Source organism: Gadus morhua, chromosome 21 (genome assembly GCF_902167405.1).
Source record: "Gadus morhua chromosome 21, gadMor3.0, whole genome shotgun sequence".
NCBI lineage: Eukaryota > Metazoa > Chordata > Actinopteri > Gadiformes > Gadidae > Gadus > Gadus morhua.
In genome coordinates, this window is record NC_044068.1 from 14,983,297 (window position 1) to 14,998,793 (window position 15,497).

A 15,497-nucleotide genomic window follows, 5' to 3' on the forward strand; every position below is an offset into this window, starting at 1 on the left:
GTTGCTCAGTTCCATCGCTGACAAGCCTATTGGAGGCTGCGTTGCCAGAGCAACGCTCCCCCGCCATTCTTTCATTTGCAATCTGTTCATCTCTCCAAACCTCAACCACTCTCCTCCGCATCGCGAGAGTGTAACGCCGGAGCGGCTGAGTTGGAGTGACCTCATCCCCCCCGCCCCCCGCAGCTGCGACGGCGAGGCGGAGCGAAGTGCTGCTGCAACTTTGGATGAACTTCTGAGCCCGAGCAGTCGAGAGGCGGACGTTGGAGTACCCAGACGAGTGTCAGTGAGGTGAAGAGACTCGATGGTTAACGTATACGTTCAGTCGTATGTCTTCTTTTTATTCAACACGGCTCCGTTCTTCGTGACCGTGGTAGCGCCCGAGCCTTTAGCCCCCGGACGGCGGCTCCGCAGTTGAACTTTTGCGAGAAGCCGAAAGGTGGATAAATAAATAAAAGGTGAGTACGCTTTTTCCTGCCCCTGCTCGACGATTTCATTTGTACTGCTGGTCACATCGACACCGTTATGTCTTGCTCATGGTGACAGCCTACCGTCCATACTGCCCGGTGTGGCGCTTTTTGCCGCAATTTGTTGTCGCTCTGGGACTAACGCGATGGGTCCGGGGAGCAAATTCAACAAAGTTTTGCTAGCAACGTCCTTATCATCACCATGTTTTTCACCACTTTACAATGTACAACCTCTCCGAAAACGACTTTGTGTCCTATACATACTTTGTATGTACTTTGAGTACTGTATTTAGTTTGGTTATGCATGCTGCGCTTGTTTGTGGAGTGTTTAAGGTTAGTATGTGTGCCTGATTCATCTGTATCACCGTAACTCAACCAGCCTGCAGCTGACGGACAGCAGGACTCCCGCTACAGCTATTTCTGACAACGAAACGTTGTTTTTTGTTTGTCTTGTGATGGAAAATGCTTCTAAATCGAATCAGAAGTCTTGTTTGGTCCTGTGGGATTGTAGCTCATTATGGTGGAGGACTGAATGCACGGTTTTTACCGACACACTTGTTGCGGGTGAAGCACTGTCCATGTAAATTAGAGTATCCAGCATCCACACGACTGTATCACCGGAGAGATAGGGAAGCTTTGGGCACCTTGCTTGCCTACAGTTGAGTACTCCTTGGCATTGTTGTTGATTTTCATTTCGTGTTCCCTCCAAAAAGCCCGGCGGTTGAATCTGCAGTGGCTCTGCAGGAGGATGCGCTGCTGATGTTGTTGGTGGGAATTCACCAGCTGAGAACGATGATGACATGGCTGAAGGGTTTTAACATTGAATACGATGTCACTTTGAAAAAAGCTTGAGGTATTGATTTAGCAAGAACTAAATCTGTATAACGTTTGCATTCTAAGAAAGAGCTTATTTTGTTTATTTCTTTTTTGGTTACTTGGTGATTAGACCTTTACTAAACCTTTTCGGCATATGTAATACGTTTGTGTCTATATGTTAACTCTTTATGAGGCATTTTCGGACCTAATGCTGTTGTTGAGTAGCTTTGTCATTGTAAGTGTACCCCCTGTAGCTTCCCTATTGTCATTGCTGTCACCCTTCACCTGTAGAGCTTTTCGATGGGCACTCCGTGGGGGTGAGAGCTATTCACTCACTCCCTCGCTCTCTCTCTTTCACTCTTTCACTGAAGTCTCCAATAATTATTTTAGCATTGATTCTGCTCTTAAACGGGCAAAGAGCCACAACAACATCATGGCGGTTTGTACACCACTTGCAGACCCATTTGTTTGCGTGCTTGCCGCAACGGCTCTGTTGTATCACATGCTACAGCAGTAAGTGGGCCATTGTAGAGATCGCGTAGGTGGATGGCATGCACACGTGATCCGTGGTGCATGGAGCTGCCAGTGAAGTGGTGGCAGTTGTGGGGCATCAGCTCCTTTTGAGTGGCAACTGGAAGATTATTTTGGGATGTTGTAGAGCGCCACCAACACATCTCCCATCAGGTGCTCCACCAGATAAAGCAGCTCTTTGGGGTGGAACTTTTAACCCCACTCAGCCTTATCATAAGCATGGTTCCTATCAAGGGAATCTCTCATGGGGTGGGCGAGGAGCCGAGGACTGACCAAGAAATCTGGAGGGGGGGCACACCAATTTGACACACAATGTTGCTAAATCCAATTTAGAGTCTATATAGTAACCTTTATCATGTTGATAGAGACTGTGAGTGTGTGTGTGTGTGTGTGTGTGTGTGTGTCCTCACAACCAGCCCCCTCCCCGCACACTTCCACAGTACCTTCTTCCTTTCCACTGTTGCAGGCAGTTCCTCTCCCTCCCTGCTTCCTGTCACGGAAAGCAGGCGGTTACTGCACTGACATTCTCATCTCTGCCGAGTCTTCTTGTCCTTATCTCACTTGCTGCATCCTGACTTCTCATTCTCTCCTTCCCCCAACTAGCGCGCTCTCTCTCTCTCTCTCTCTCTCTCTCTCTCTCTCCTCTCTCTCTCTCTCTCTTCTCTCTCTCTCTCTCCTCTCTCTCTTCTCTCTCTCTCTCTCTCTCTCTCTCTCTCTCTCTCTCTCTCTCTCTCTCTCTCTCTCTCTCTCTCTCTCTCTCGGGGGGGGGGGATTGGAATGTGTGCTGCCCTGGCAGATGCTTAAGGTTTCAGGGGTGGTCTCCTCTATTGAGATGTTACAGAGTCGGGGGCCCTCTTAAAGTACAGTGGATCTCTCCCTCACAGGGTACTGATTAATTAGACCCGTCCACTGGGGCCTGGTCCTTACACTGACATGAGAGAGCGTTTATATAGGGAACACCATTCCTATTTAAGAGTATGTTTATTCAGAATAGTTTGTATCAGTTACTGTGTCAGAGATGTAGTACCACTAGGTGTAGCATTAGTAAAGGATGATATGTTAAGATGTTAAGGTACGATATCCCACCACTTCTCCTGCCTTTTATAAAATACCCTCACCTCTCAAATCTCTTTGGATTTAACTTCCATGAGTGTGATTGCATTCAGTAGAAATTACATAAGATGTCTTTCTGTTACATCCGCGTATCATGTTGATTTACATATGATCAATTTAATTAAGTAAAAAAAAAACGATTAAAGAGTCTTAACATATTAAACAATAGACTGGATTCCATACCTTGGAATAACAGGCCAGAGCAAAACTGCTGTCACAGTTATGTGCAATGTGTTGCGATGATACAGCAACGATGATATAGCAACTCTCGAATATTTTTAGGCAAATTATGTTAGTTCTTAATGCGCAATGACATCCTACAAAACAAAAAGGGGAGAGAAGAGTATACAATACAATTCTTAGATATTTGCACCTGAGATGACGTTAAAAGCTGCCTCTTTTCTCATCCAGGTTTAGTTTTTTTAACAAATGTTTTTCATACCTCGCCTCTCTTCTGGTGATGTAATAGCCTAATTAGGGCTGTGAGAAGGGATTATGGCACATGAAAGCCATGCCATATCATCCAATGAAAAAGGAGTAAGCCTTCGGCTGTGAGCAGACGAGCAAGATGTCTGTATGAACATCCCAAAACAATAGAGGTGTTGCTCATCTACGCATAAGAGAAGAACATAAAGTACAGTCTGTACACTGTGCAGGTGGAGAGCCTTGAGATAGCGCAGAGCCTAGTTAAACATCATCTGCTCTCATCTTACACAAAACAAAGGACTCATCCTCCTAAATTGTTGGCGCAAGTCTTCTTGAGTGAGCAAACTCAACGCCACCCAAAACCAAAAACATAACACATCAGCTAAAATACTCTTATGTTGATTCGGTGAAGTTATCTCCTGAATTCTGCTATGTGACAACTGAGTGGTCATCATCCCTGTAAGGCTAGACCCTCCTACATTTTAGGCGAAGGGGAATATAGACCTACTAATGGATTTTTACACCTCTGGTTACCAGAACTAGACAGTGGTTATTGTCTGACAAGCCTTTTACTTTCCGGTTAAACTTTTATTTTGGTTGTATTGATTTCTTTTGTTTTGTATTTTGTATGACTTGTCAAGTCCTGTTTGTGAATGAGAGCGTTGACAAATACTGTAAATCCTCTTCATCCAAAATGTACAAGTGCATTGCAGAGATTCCTGTGCACCAACTGCCCTGCCATCTGTTTTTATAGCCTGACGAAGCTCTTGGTGCGAGGAGAGATTTCCTTTTCGCTGGCTGAAAGGATCTAGTCTACTAGTTTTCTCCTAACAATGTAATGCTGCTCATCCTTTCTTTAATCATTCCAGATTATTTCCACAGCCTCCCGTCTAAGGTGTTAACTCATATTTTTAAAGCTACAAATCACACCAGTCAGGGAATTGCAATGGAATCTGAAATTGTGGGTCATGTCATTAGAAATCAAGGATGGCTTTGATTAGATTGGGTAGCTCTGTAGTATTAGAATTATTCCTCAGGTACGCTGATCAAGTGGAACAAACAAGCAGAGGCTCACGGAGGAGCAATTTTTTTTGACTACCCGGTTAAACTTAAAGACATTAGCTAAGGCAAAGTAAATTAGGTAGGAAGGTGATGGCTGGTGAAAGACGAGCCAACTGTTCTTCGCCGCTGGATGCCGCTCTAATGAGCAGTGGGGAGACCGTACCTCGTATGTTGGGTTAGCCGTGCCTCTCAGTCGGTACACAGGCCTGCCTGCTTCGCAGCAGATGTCAGCAGCGCAACATGATAAAAAATGTCTTCCTTGTCCCATGTGTTTAAAGCCACATCGAACCACGCCCCCAGGAAAATGTGGTAGCCTTCTGCAACAAGTTTTTCACTTTGTGAATTACTTTGTTAACAGACGGTCCCCGGGCCCCCCCTTCCGATGAACAGGAGCCCTCGCCACAAATGTAATGCCCAACTGAAACCCAGCAGCCCTCACACAGACACACGCGGCTGTGTGGACGTCTCGGTGCTTGGGTTGACTACCGGGCGGTTTAGCTCTTGTGCACAGGAAACAATTATTTGACAGATGTGCTTTGATAGCCTTCGTACCTCATGCACCAAATCAAAAGTCATTTAAATAATATTGCATAAATGATGCTCGGGCTGGAAAGGCAAGCTGGTCTGTATTTATGACATGCAGGTAGACCTTTCTAATGGTTATCCCAAGAAATTATGGTAATCAAATGATATTGGTAGGTCATGCATGCTATTTCAGTGTGGGCTTGACTTGAGATTCAACATTCTTGTGCCATGCCAAGTGGGGAAGGGAACGGAGCTCTGTACGGTTCAGTAATGGAGGACATCTTGCCCAGCTGTGTGGGTTCCAAGGAGATTCAAGCTCAGTGCCAGTGATAATTAACGCATAAAGGCTTGGACCCATGTTGATTTACAGATTGCTCCAGTAGCAAGCAATGGTTGGCTGACCTCTCTGGCATCACTGCCGCCTTGCAGTTCTTTGATTGCCCCTGTTGTAGTGCTGTATAATGATGATATAGCAGAGGATGCATCTCTGCCACTGCCACTGCAAGCAGAGGCCTCAAAGTAGAGTGGGGTAGCGATTTTATCACAATCTAACCTGAAGACAAGTTTGCTGCTTTAACTAGAAAAAAAAATAGGAGACTGTGCCCAGGTCTCCAACATCTGGTTTGCAGGTGGTGGATTCTGAAAGCCAAAACAGGAAAGTGGCCTTGTCATGAACTGCTGCATTTCTCTGCAACCAATCGACCCGTTTTGCTTGTCGAAGAGCCAGAGTGTTTTTGGCGCATAAGGCGAAGGCCTCATGGCGTGGAAGAGAGTTTCCATTGGACAAGATTTATACTTTTCAGGTGTCTAATTTGCCAGATGTTCATCAGTCTGGAGTTCACCTTCAGTGCTGTGCCGCTGTGTTAGCCAGCCCATCAGGGCAGAGTAACACCCAGAGGAATGTGCGAGAGAGTTATGTGTACACAATGGCGATGACCTCATCATTTTCAATATTAGCTAAGCTTGACATGCCGCGCAACAATGCATCTTCCTGTCCCCCAAACCGATTCCTCCCTAACCTTCTCCCTCCAGTCAGGTGTGCCTTCACTCGTGCTCAGACGCTATTCAAGTGCCAAGCTATTTTTTTTTTCTTGCAAGATTGAGAGTGTATAAATATTTAAGTAAATTCTTGTTCCCCGTCTGGAACGCGCTAGATCGGAAAATGTCATTAATTTTTGAATTCGTAAACCTCACGTCAAATGCGTCCAGCTGATTTAACTCCCCTCTCTCTGTCTCGGTCTCCTTTTTTGCTCTGTCTTCGCTCACCCGTAAGCCTGTGTGTTGTTTATGTGAGATCGGAACTCGCCGGGCTGCTGTTGGTCATTAACAGGCAACGGGAGCGCGGCGTGCAGAGTTCACCGCCTCATTTGTGCAGCCGGCTAATGACAGCAGGTTTCAGCACTCTCTCCTTATGGCGAGGGTCCGCAGAGTTGTGTTTTAATTAAGTCACCCATCGACGGAGAGCATTAAACTAGTCATAAAACTCTGGGTCCTTGGGAAGATGAGGATGCGAGGGTGTTCGCCCGTCCTTCTTCTTCATATGCTGTCCTCAAGTCTGGTAGCACTTCAGTCACTAATTTCTCAAGGATGCCAGGAGAAGGGCACACGGGCTTGTCGAATAGTGGGTTGGCTAAAGAGGGAACACATTTCATTGCAGTCTTTTACACTTCTGCTTTTATATTTGAAATTGATTACAGCCCTAACCCACAAGATATTTGCCCCAATTACCCTTCCCTAACTTGGGTCCAGTGTTGGGGTGCTTCCTTCTCTGAGCTTTGCATGGAGCTCTCTGTGGTGAAGCCAGGGCCACGGTGGTTTCTGCAGCGCCCCTCGTCCTGTGAGCAGTGGGAGTAGGAGGAGGGGAGCGGATCTGATTAAGGCCTGCGGGGGCTTGGTGCGTGTTGCATAATAGCAGCCAGCCCAGCTGTGCTGTGTTGTTGAGCCCGCTGGGAGAGGACCGTTGGATCTGCCCACCTGCCTCATCATGGCATAGCTGGTTTGCAGATATGCGCCCCCCAGTGGGTGGCTTTCCAGTATTGCACCAATGCATACTAGCTGATTGTAACCAAGAGAACAATGCACTGAATGAGGGGGCCTTTTAAGGAAATGCTATTGCCACACTTCGACACTACAATGTGTTAATTATCACCTCACCACTATTCACCACAATTTTTACTATCTACTTCTGTCAATTCCTTCTTACTTGAACAGAATACACACACACACACACACACACACACACACACACACACACACCACACACACCACACACAACACACACACACACACACACACAACACACACACACACACACACACACACACACACACACACACACCAGTAAAAAAAACTTGGACAGTAGAAAAGGAGTCCATTATATGTCGACCATTGCTACGTTGCCATGGCAGCAGCAGCATGATAACGCAAGCCTCAGACTCATTTCGCCCCTCTTTCAACAGTTCCTTCTTCCTCCTGAATTATCTTAATTCCCCAAGCCTTCCTCTGCTTCTCGGAAGTTATACACTCCAGGTACTGCCTTCTTATATAGGTTATGAACTCTGGTGAGGCCTAATGCTATCTCTTTCCTCCTTTTATCTGAGTCGCTTTATTAGCAGTTGATTGTTTACAGTTCTTCAGACCTTTTGTAGTGGGACCTTGAGGCGTGAATGTGTTGGTCAGGTACATGTTTAGGTCTCCTTGTACCTGTTGGGGGATTACAGAGAGGTCAGCACACAGACCTCAGACATTACCTACATGCATTTGCAGTGGGTTTAGGTGGAATCTAATGGCCCAATCACAAACTAAATTTCTGACTCCAACCATCTCTGAAAACGGCTAATCAAATGGAATTTCAAGGTTATTATCAAGTTATTATTCCAGGTTATTATCAGGTTACTGTGTCGTTTTTCAAGTTGTTCTAAGAATCATAATCCCCCAGGTAGTGATGGTCTAAAAAAAAATCTAGGTTTTTGCTTCCATTCATTAAATAAAAAGTTTTCAAAAAGCTCAAATGAGCGAATATAAGTAGTTGGCCATAGATACTCTAACCACACACAGCGCAAGCTTAGTGGCCAACCTTTCCATTCACAGGATCCCCCGTTCCCCTTTCAGAGACGCAAAACATCTCACATCTGTCAAAGTGTCAGCAGGTTTGATGACAGCAACACACACACACACACACACACACACACACACACACACACACACACACACACACACACACACACACACACACACACACACACACACACACACACACACACACACACACACACACACACACACACACAGTGTCTGACTGCCTTTACAACAGGGATTACCCAGGGATATCAAGCTGGTGTGTCAGTGTTTCTCAGGGCCATGTGGCTATCTCTCCCTCCCTCTCTTTATCTCCCCCCATTGCATGGATCAATGACCAAAACAGCCAGCCACTTTTGAACAAAGGAGGGAGGATGGCGTCAGCTTTGATCGGTGGGACGATGTTGTTCCCTTTTAAACTAATTTAATTATAATGACGGTGAATTCTAATCTTCAGGCCATGCCATAACTTTTGTTAATTTGGTAGCCTAGAAAATTAATAAAAACTTAAATATCCTTTAGGGAAACTGTCTTACTTCCTCAGTGATTCTCCATTTTCCTCCCATCAGCATGTTTAGTCAGTCGGGCATCGTGCAACACCATTGGGATGATGGAGAACAACCATTAATCACATTTGCATAATGTAAGATTTAAAAAATTCACAAAGAGATCGCCAGAGGGACGAGGTTAGATCACTCATGCACTGCCTCGTGCGCTTGTGTTCTCTCACTAATACCAAAGGGACTGAGCAACACATCCATCCATGATTCTTTCATTTATAATCGCATTTTGAGAAGGACCGGGCATTGTTGCAAGTTGCCATTCCTCAAAAGGTTTGTTTCCCAAGGTACTGCCAAACAAACATTTACCGTGAATTTGTATTTTTTGTTGTTGTCATGAAAGCCACTCTGTTATGTTGAACTTCTTAAGTCACCTGCCCACAAATCCTGTTTGCCGCGACTAATGATGCAACCTGGGCCGCGAGCAAGTCGGTGCGTGTTGGGCTAAAAGTCTGAAAGCACAGATCTTTTCTCCTTTGGCTTTATTTGAGGGCATCGGATCTGTGGCTGTAGAAAAGCTTGTTGTAATTGGTCTGTGTGTGTGTGTGTGTGTGTGTGTGTGGGCTTATCATACATTTATATAGCACTGGTGCAACGGGGGGGGGGGATCAGGTGGATGTCAGTCAGGGAAAGTCTTTGCAGTGACATCATGTACGCACCATAGCTACACCCCCCATACCGGTTGTTCGTTGTGTGTGTTTGAAGTCAGGGTGGGAGTCACTGGTTGCATGGGGGGAGGCACTGTGTGTGCTGAGGGAGGGGGGGGGGAGCACATTTTTATTACCAATGTTCAGTATGACACCACAGAGACCCCTAACCCAAGAACAGTGATGTTGATAGGTTTTCAATGTAGTGAGTCCCCGGGACCCACAGGTGGCGAGTTGGGTGGGTCCCTGAGAAATTCAATGGGTCCCGACTCCCCAGTTTAAAAAATGTGTTTCTTTTTTTTTATTATTCTATTTCTTAAATTAAATTAATAGTGTTAAACTCCTTGATGGTGGTATGATATGGTTAGAGCTGGAGTACTCAACCGTTCATGTTTAACACTAGAAACGCCGGGCCATTTTACTTACTCCTAGCGCCGCAAGAGGGGTCAAATGACCCCTAAGTCATTTTAATGAGAGGCTGTGCATTTGCACATAATGATCACTAGGTGGCGCCAGTGAGCTATTACCGCGCGAGCGCCACATTTGTGTGTGTGTGTGTGTGTGTGTGTGTGTGTGTGTGTGTGTGTGTGTGTCACAAGCCTAGTCCTCACGATTTTGTCATAAATGTACATATAATCAATCAGATGGATTGCAAAAAAATCCTGTTTGATTTGCTCATTCGACACGAATGAGCACAGCATCGAGCAGTGGAAACGTGGGTTTATTTACTATGAAGTTCGTATTTTTAATTGTTGAAATGAAATCAGCGGTGACGAGCTAGTTGTTTTGGTAGCGGCTAAATTAGCATGTCGCGATACTTTGTACAGGGGATCACGTCTGAGCCGAGTAGATGCGCAGAGGGTTGAAACAGCGCTTGTCCGATCTGCTCACAAGAAGGTTTCTTTGGCCAGTTACTATGATTAAACACGAGTTGTTTAATGTTCACAATGTATCGTTTTTCATGGGGAAAATGAGATGCGTCCCCGGGACGCATGGATAGTGAGTTTAGTGCGTCCTTTCAGATTTTAATGCGTCAGGGACGCAGGACGCGTACCTAGCAACATCACTAGACCACACACACTAACCATGAGCTCTTACTTTTTAGGACTATACAGAAGAGCTATGTAGGCTTATCCAACCCACACTTACCGTAACTGCTTGGACCACACAATGATATGCATACGCCGATGAGAAAGCTATCTGGCACATGGTTATTTTTTTAATGTCCTAGTTTGTTTTCTGTCAGATTGCCGGGTGTAGGACCAAGCGTTTATTTCAGTGGGGAGGTGTTCCAGAGGTGCCGTTTATTGCTACAGTTATTGCATCCATAAAAGGCACGGCCCCATCATGTTTGTGTAGTGGGATGTCTTACTGGGCTATTGGTTTTGGCTTGGTACCAGTAATGGTTCTTCCTTGGAGGTTTATCCCTCTCACTCCCTTTTTCACCAACGTTTTTTCTTGTCATGACGAATCGGCGATCTCCTACACCAGAGGCGATTTATTTTGAGGTACTTGGAATGGAATTCAGTGTGAAATGCTTTTTATGTATGAAGAACCACATTCACATCGATTTGATGCTCTCTGGTGGTGGTGTGCCCCCCCCCCCCCCCCAACCTATTAATCCTACTCCCACTGTAGGATGTGGTGCAGTCTGTCGGGGAAAATCCTTTCTGCAGAGATATGAACAGTGGAGGCAGGCCAGTTGACATGATGCACCATTTTATTAATAGAAACAAATAAGCCCCTAATGAATTTGTTTAATGCTCCTTTATTTAAGTTGACACAGTCCCGGAGCAATTTCTTCTTATTAAGCGTCAATATTTGATTAAATGGTGACAAAGACAAGAACCAATGGCATGTATATTTGATCACTCGGCTAGTAAAAAGACAACCTTATACACAGTAGTTCATTTTAAACCCTGATTGCTTATGCAAACCCCACCTAAAATATGAATAGGTTTAACTGTCCAGACCTATAGGTCAAGATCAAGACATCACCATTACCTTGAATCATTAACTTGAATGAGTGAGCACACACTCCCACTCTCAACTCTTTATTTACCTTTCCTTGTTTCCTTCCTTCAATCATCATCCGACACTCTTTCTGTTACGCCTCTTCTCTGCGTTTTCTGCATATTCTCTCTCTCTGTATCAGTGTCTCTCCATCTCTGGTGGTTTGGTAGTTCAGGGATTTATCCAAGATTTTGCTCTGCTCGTGGCTTTTAATTGCTTTGTAACACTAGCCGATGCCCCCTTTTCTCCAGCGACTTGCACATCATTCCCAGGCTTCCCTTTCACAGACACACACGCACGCACGCACGCACGCGCGCACACACACCATACATATTCTTCCAATGTATTTTCCTATCTTCTGTAGTGTTTCCGCAAACCAGATGGCAGTAATACCTGGCACAGTAAAACATTACATCAATTTGATATTTCCAGTTTGCACTTGGATACACATGCATGCACACATGCACATACACACTGTGGATGGCAATAACCATGGTGACAGGAGGCCGAAGGCGCCCTTGGCCTTTTGGTGAACTCTTGGCTGCTCAGTAAGGAGCCCTAATGAAAACCGTGGCTAGCTAGAGCCAGGGCTGGTTTTCTAAGCCAAAGTGCCTTCACACAGCCACACGCAACACGCACTCAAACGACGGGGTTCACTAAAGAGCTCAAGCACAACAGGTCTAATCCAGGTTATTCTATGGTACCAATGTTCTAGCCAAAAAATAGATTTGTCACAGCACCTCTGCCTGTCAAATAAAATGGTGGAGGAGGAGTGTGAACCAGTGTGACAAAATCTGAAGCCTTGACCCTGACAATGTGGAAAAACAGTTGGTTGACACTGTTGGTTGGACACTCTGTTTGGCTGAGAGCCAGAGGTTACGCATGGGAGAGGATCAGAGGGTGGTGGGGCATAGGCGAGATGAGAGTGGTTGGTTGGAGTGAGGATAGGTGACGGTCACAAAGCTGTTTAACACAAGGCTTCCAAACAAAGTCCCCACACAAAGCGACGCCTCGCCCTTGGTGAGTTGGCACAATCCCGTGCTGCAGTGCACGATTTCCCAAACTATTGTGGAAGGGTTCTCTCCATTCACTCCACTGCCGTCCTCCATATCCAATCATGCCCGTGCTGGAGGACACTGTTTTGCATGGTAAGTTAAACCAGGGAAATAGGAAACAGGGCAGTCCTCGAAGATTATTTCCTGCATATTTGTTTTACCACTTTTTTTCCTATTTACGGCATCCTCGGTGAAATTATAAAATAACGCTCACAAACTTGCCAAACAAATTCAAATTAATTCCCAGAGATGTACTGTTACCTTGGACCACAGAATCTATCCTTACAATTTATTGGGCCATCATATTTCTTTATCTCCATCTATTAGTCAATCCGTTTTGTAGTGTAGTGTAGGGTCAAGTGAATGTCGGTCAATAGTGCAGTACGACTGACACAAAGCTATGTATTACAGGTTCAATTTGTGAACATAAAACCAAATGGTCATATGTATTGTCATTATCATTTTAAAATGGGAATGGAAATCATCGTCAAGTTTGACTGTCAAATCCCAGTGTTAAAATGCTGATCAAATTTCTGAATTGGATAACCAGAGCTTTTACCATTACTGAATGGGCATTACTGCCATGCCATCTGCTGCCGGGAGAAGAGGAAGTGTGCGCGTTCAGTTCAAAGCTTCAACTTGAGTGACTAGTGAATAATGTATCGTACTAGCATGCGTGCTGCATATCAACAAGCCCTAGGGAGTAGGAGATCACAGATTCAATTTCTCTTGAGATCCATCCTTAACGTTCCAAGGTATTTGTGAACCTCTAATGGCATGAAATTAAAAGGGCCCTATTATACCAACAGTTGTGAGTGTGATTAGCCATTACAAGCCATTTGAAAATCTGCCTTTTCCTAGTGACGTCACTAGTGGGAGTGTCCATCTAGATGTATGATGGATAGATATGCAACATTAGCTAAAGTCCACTGGGTAGACTGGTAGACTGATCTATCCTACATCTAGGTGGACACTCCCACTTGTGATGTCACGAAAGCACAGAAAGGGCAGATTTTCAAACGGCTTGTAATAAAGAAACGCGCACGCGGTGGTATAATAACCCTTTAAGGTTCATGTCTAGGCAGACATGTTACATGAGCAGTTCTAAAATAGGGGTAATTGCTCCCGTTTTAATAAGAAAGATATGGTGCTAACTGAACCCCAACCAATAACTACTAGTTAATGATACTAATAGCACACATGGCAGAAGAACAATTGTTTTCCACCAGGGCGAAGGCAATGATTTACTGGGAGGATGTTTTGGAGCAATTTGCTTCTCTGGATGTGCTTTGTTTAGCCGTCAAGGAGAAGAGTTATAATGAAAGTCCCACCAAGTCATCTGTAGGGTTGTCGTCTAAAGCCTTCGTCAGCCTCTATGATAACACGAGCACAGAAGAGAAAACTTTCCTATTGGATATTGGACCATTTCCATCCTCTAACGTCAGCCACACTTGTGTTGTTCTACTACAGCCTCTCTCTCTGCAGCCAAGGGAAGAAATGGCACAATGCATGCCCAGGCCCACCTCCTCAAACTCCCAAGTTCGGTTGGATAGCAACAAACAAGGGCATCAAATGAACTTGGGTTCACTGTTCACTGTGACGTTTTATTTAGTTTGTTTGTAACCATAAAGCATCTCCAATGAGCACTGTTATGATAAATTGGTTTTGATACTTCTTCAAGTCAGACTGTAAGCACTAGGTCTTTACGAGCGTTGGGGTTCCTGTTTGTTGCTCCCCAGAAGGCCTCTGTCTCAGTAGCTGTCTGGAGCCATCTCTAGCTTCTCTAAAATCCACTGTCTAGGACCAGTTTCTTCTGAGAAGTTTTTCCTGGTGCATGCCAGACATCTGGTGGTTATCTGATTTTATGACTTTGCAACTGGAGCTAATGCTCCGTCTGGATCCAATAGACCTACGTCCTTCAGCAGATGGATGAAACAAAAAAAAAGCCCTTCTTAACCCTCTCTAATTTAGGCCTAATATGGTGGATGAATAATATTGTCTTAAGCTCTGCCGTATGAATACGTTCTTGATGTAGGTAGGACCTAGGCTTGGGGACTCCTGTTGTACAGTTTACTCACGGGATGTTTTTCAAAACGTATTTATAAGTGATGATGTAAATTAACAGATGACGCCTAATCCCTGTCTGAAGTAGCTTTGAGTTGAAGACCCCCACTCTATTTTTTTACTGAAACGTAACGAAAGTCCGGGGGGTAAGTGAGGGAGAAAGTGTGTTTGTTTGTTTTTTGCTCACCGCATCTAGTATGTGGAACGTCTTGTGGCCGTGGCTGCAGACAGAGTCTGCGTTTGAAGCGTTGTTTTTTACCCAGGGCTGACCTCAATGTAAGCCTCTCCCCGTGCTGCCCTTCTCCCCTCCTCCCTGCTCTGTAGGGCCTCTCGCCGCCCTCCCTGGACAGCCAATCGGTGCATGTGGCTTGCGGCTGCAGTGCAGGCTTTTTTTTTTTTTTTGCTGGGTTCCAAACAGGAGGCACATCGCCAGTACGACAAAACCTCCACTCGCACACACGCACACACCAAGCCACCTGCTAATCATGAAGTGGATAACGATGGATGACCACGTGACTCACCTGCAGTGTTTTGCAGGGTGATGAGTAAAGCAATACAGACAGCACAGCAGGTGTACATTGTGTTACCAAAGGGATTCTAGTGTTGTACCAGTAGCACATCAGAATGGAGGTTTGGATCAGGTGGCCACTCTTTTATGCCTAAAGCTGCCCAATTGTCATCATCAGCTTTGAGTTACTCCAATCGAAACATTAACAAGCTTCACAATGCTGCATTGTTTTTTGTCTTTATTCCAGTCACTGTCTTTATCTGCTGTAGTTGTTTCTCTGGAAGGTTATCTTTTTAATTAACCCAGCTTATTGGTGCGAGGTGCTCTAATGGTAGTGGGGAACTTGTGGCCCAGGTTAATATGCAGCACTTGCCTTCATGTATCTTTGGGGGAAAGGATGGGCAGAGAATACAGCTGAGGTTAATGGTGAGCTGCCCTGAGTCTCTACTATCATACTCACTGTAATCTATGCACGTACAACTTCAGTAATTTGCAAAGTGGGTCACTAGCATATTTGCGTTCTTATATGTCTTCTTTCCTTGTTCTTTACAAAACGTTACCTTGAGTAACCCATTAGCATGTAGGGGCCAGTTTTATCTGAGGTGCAGCTCCACGCTCAACATGGAACACCATAG

The 15,497-nt window shown here is 45.1% G+C and overlaps 1 protein-coding gene across 2 annotated transcripts in view; it reads left to right on the forward strand.

Annotated features, from left to right (window-relative positions):
* Positions 1-135: 135 nt before the first annotated feature.
* Positions 136-15,497, forward strand: part of sipa1l1 (signal-induced proliferation-associated 1 like 1) — a 67,224-nt gene continuing 51,862 nt past the window's right edge. For both annotated transcript variants that reach the window (XM_030345363.1, XM_030345364.1), the window contains exon 1: positions 136-455. The gene's annotated coding sequence lies outside the window, so the exon portion shown is untranslated. The remainder of the gene's footprint in view (positions 456-15,497) is intronic.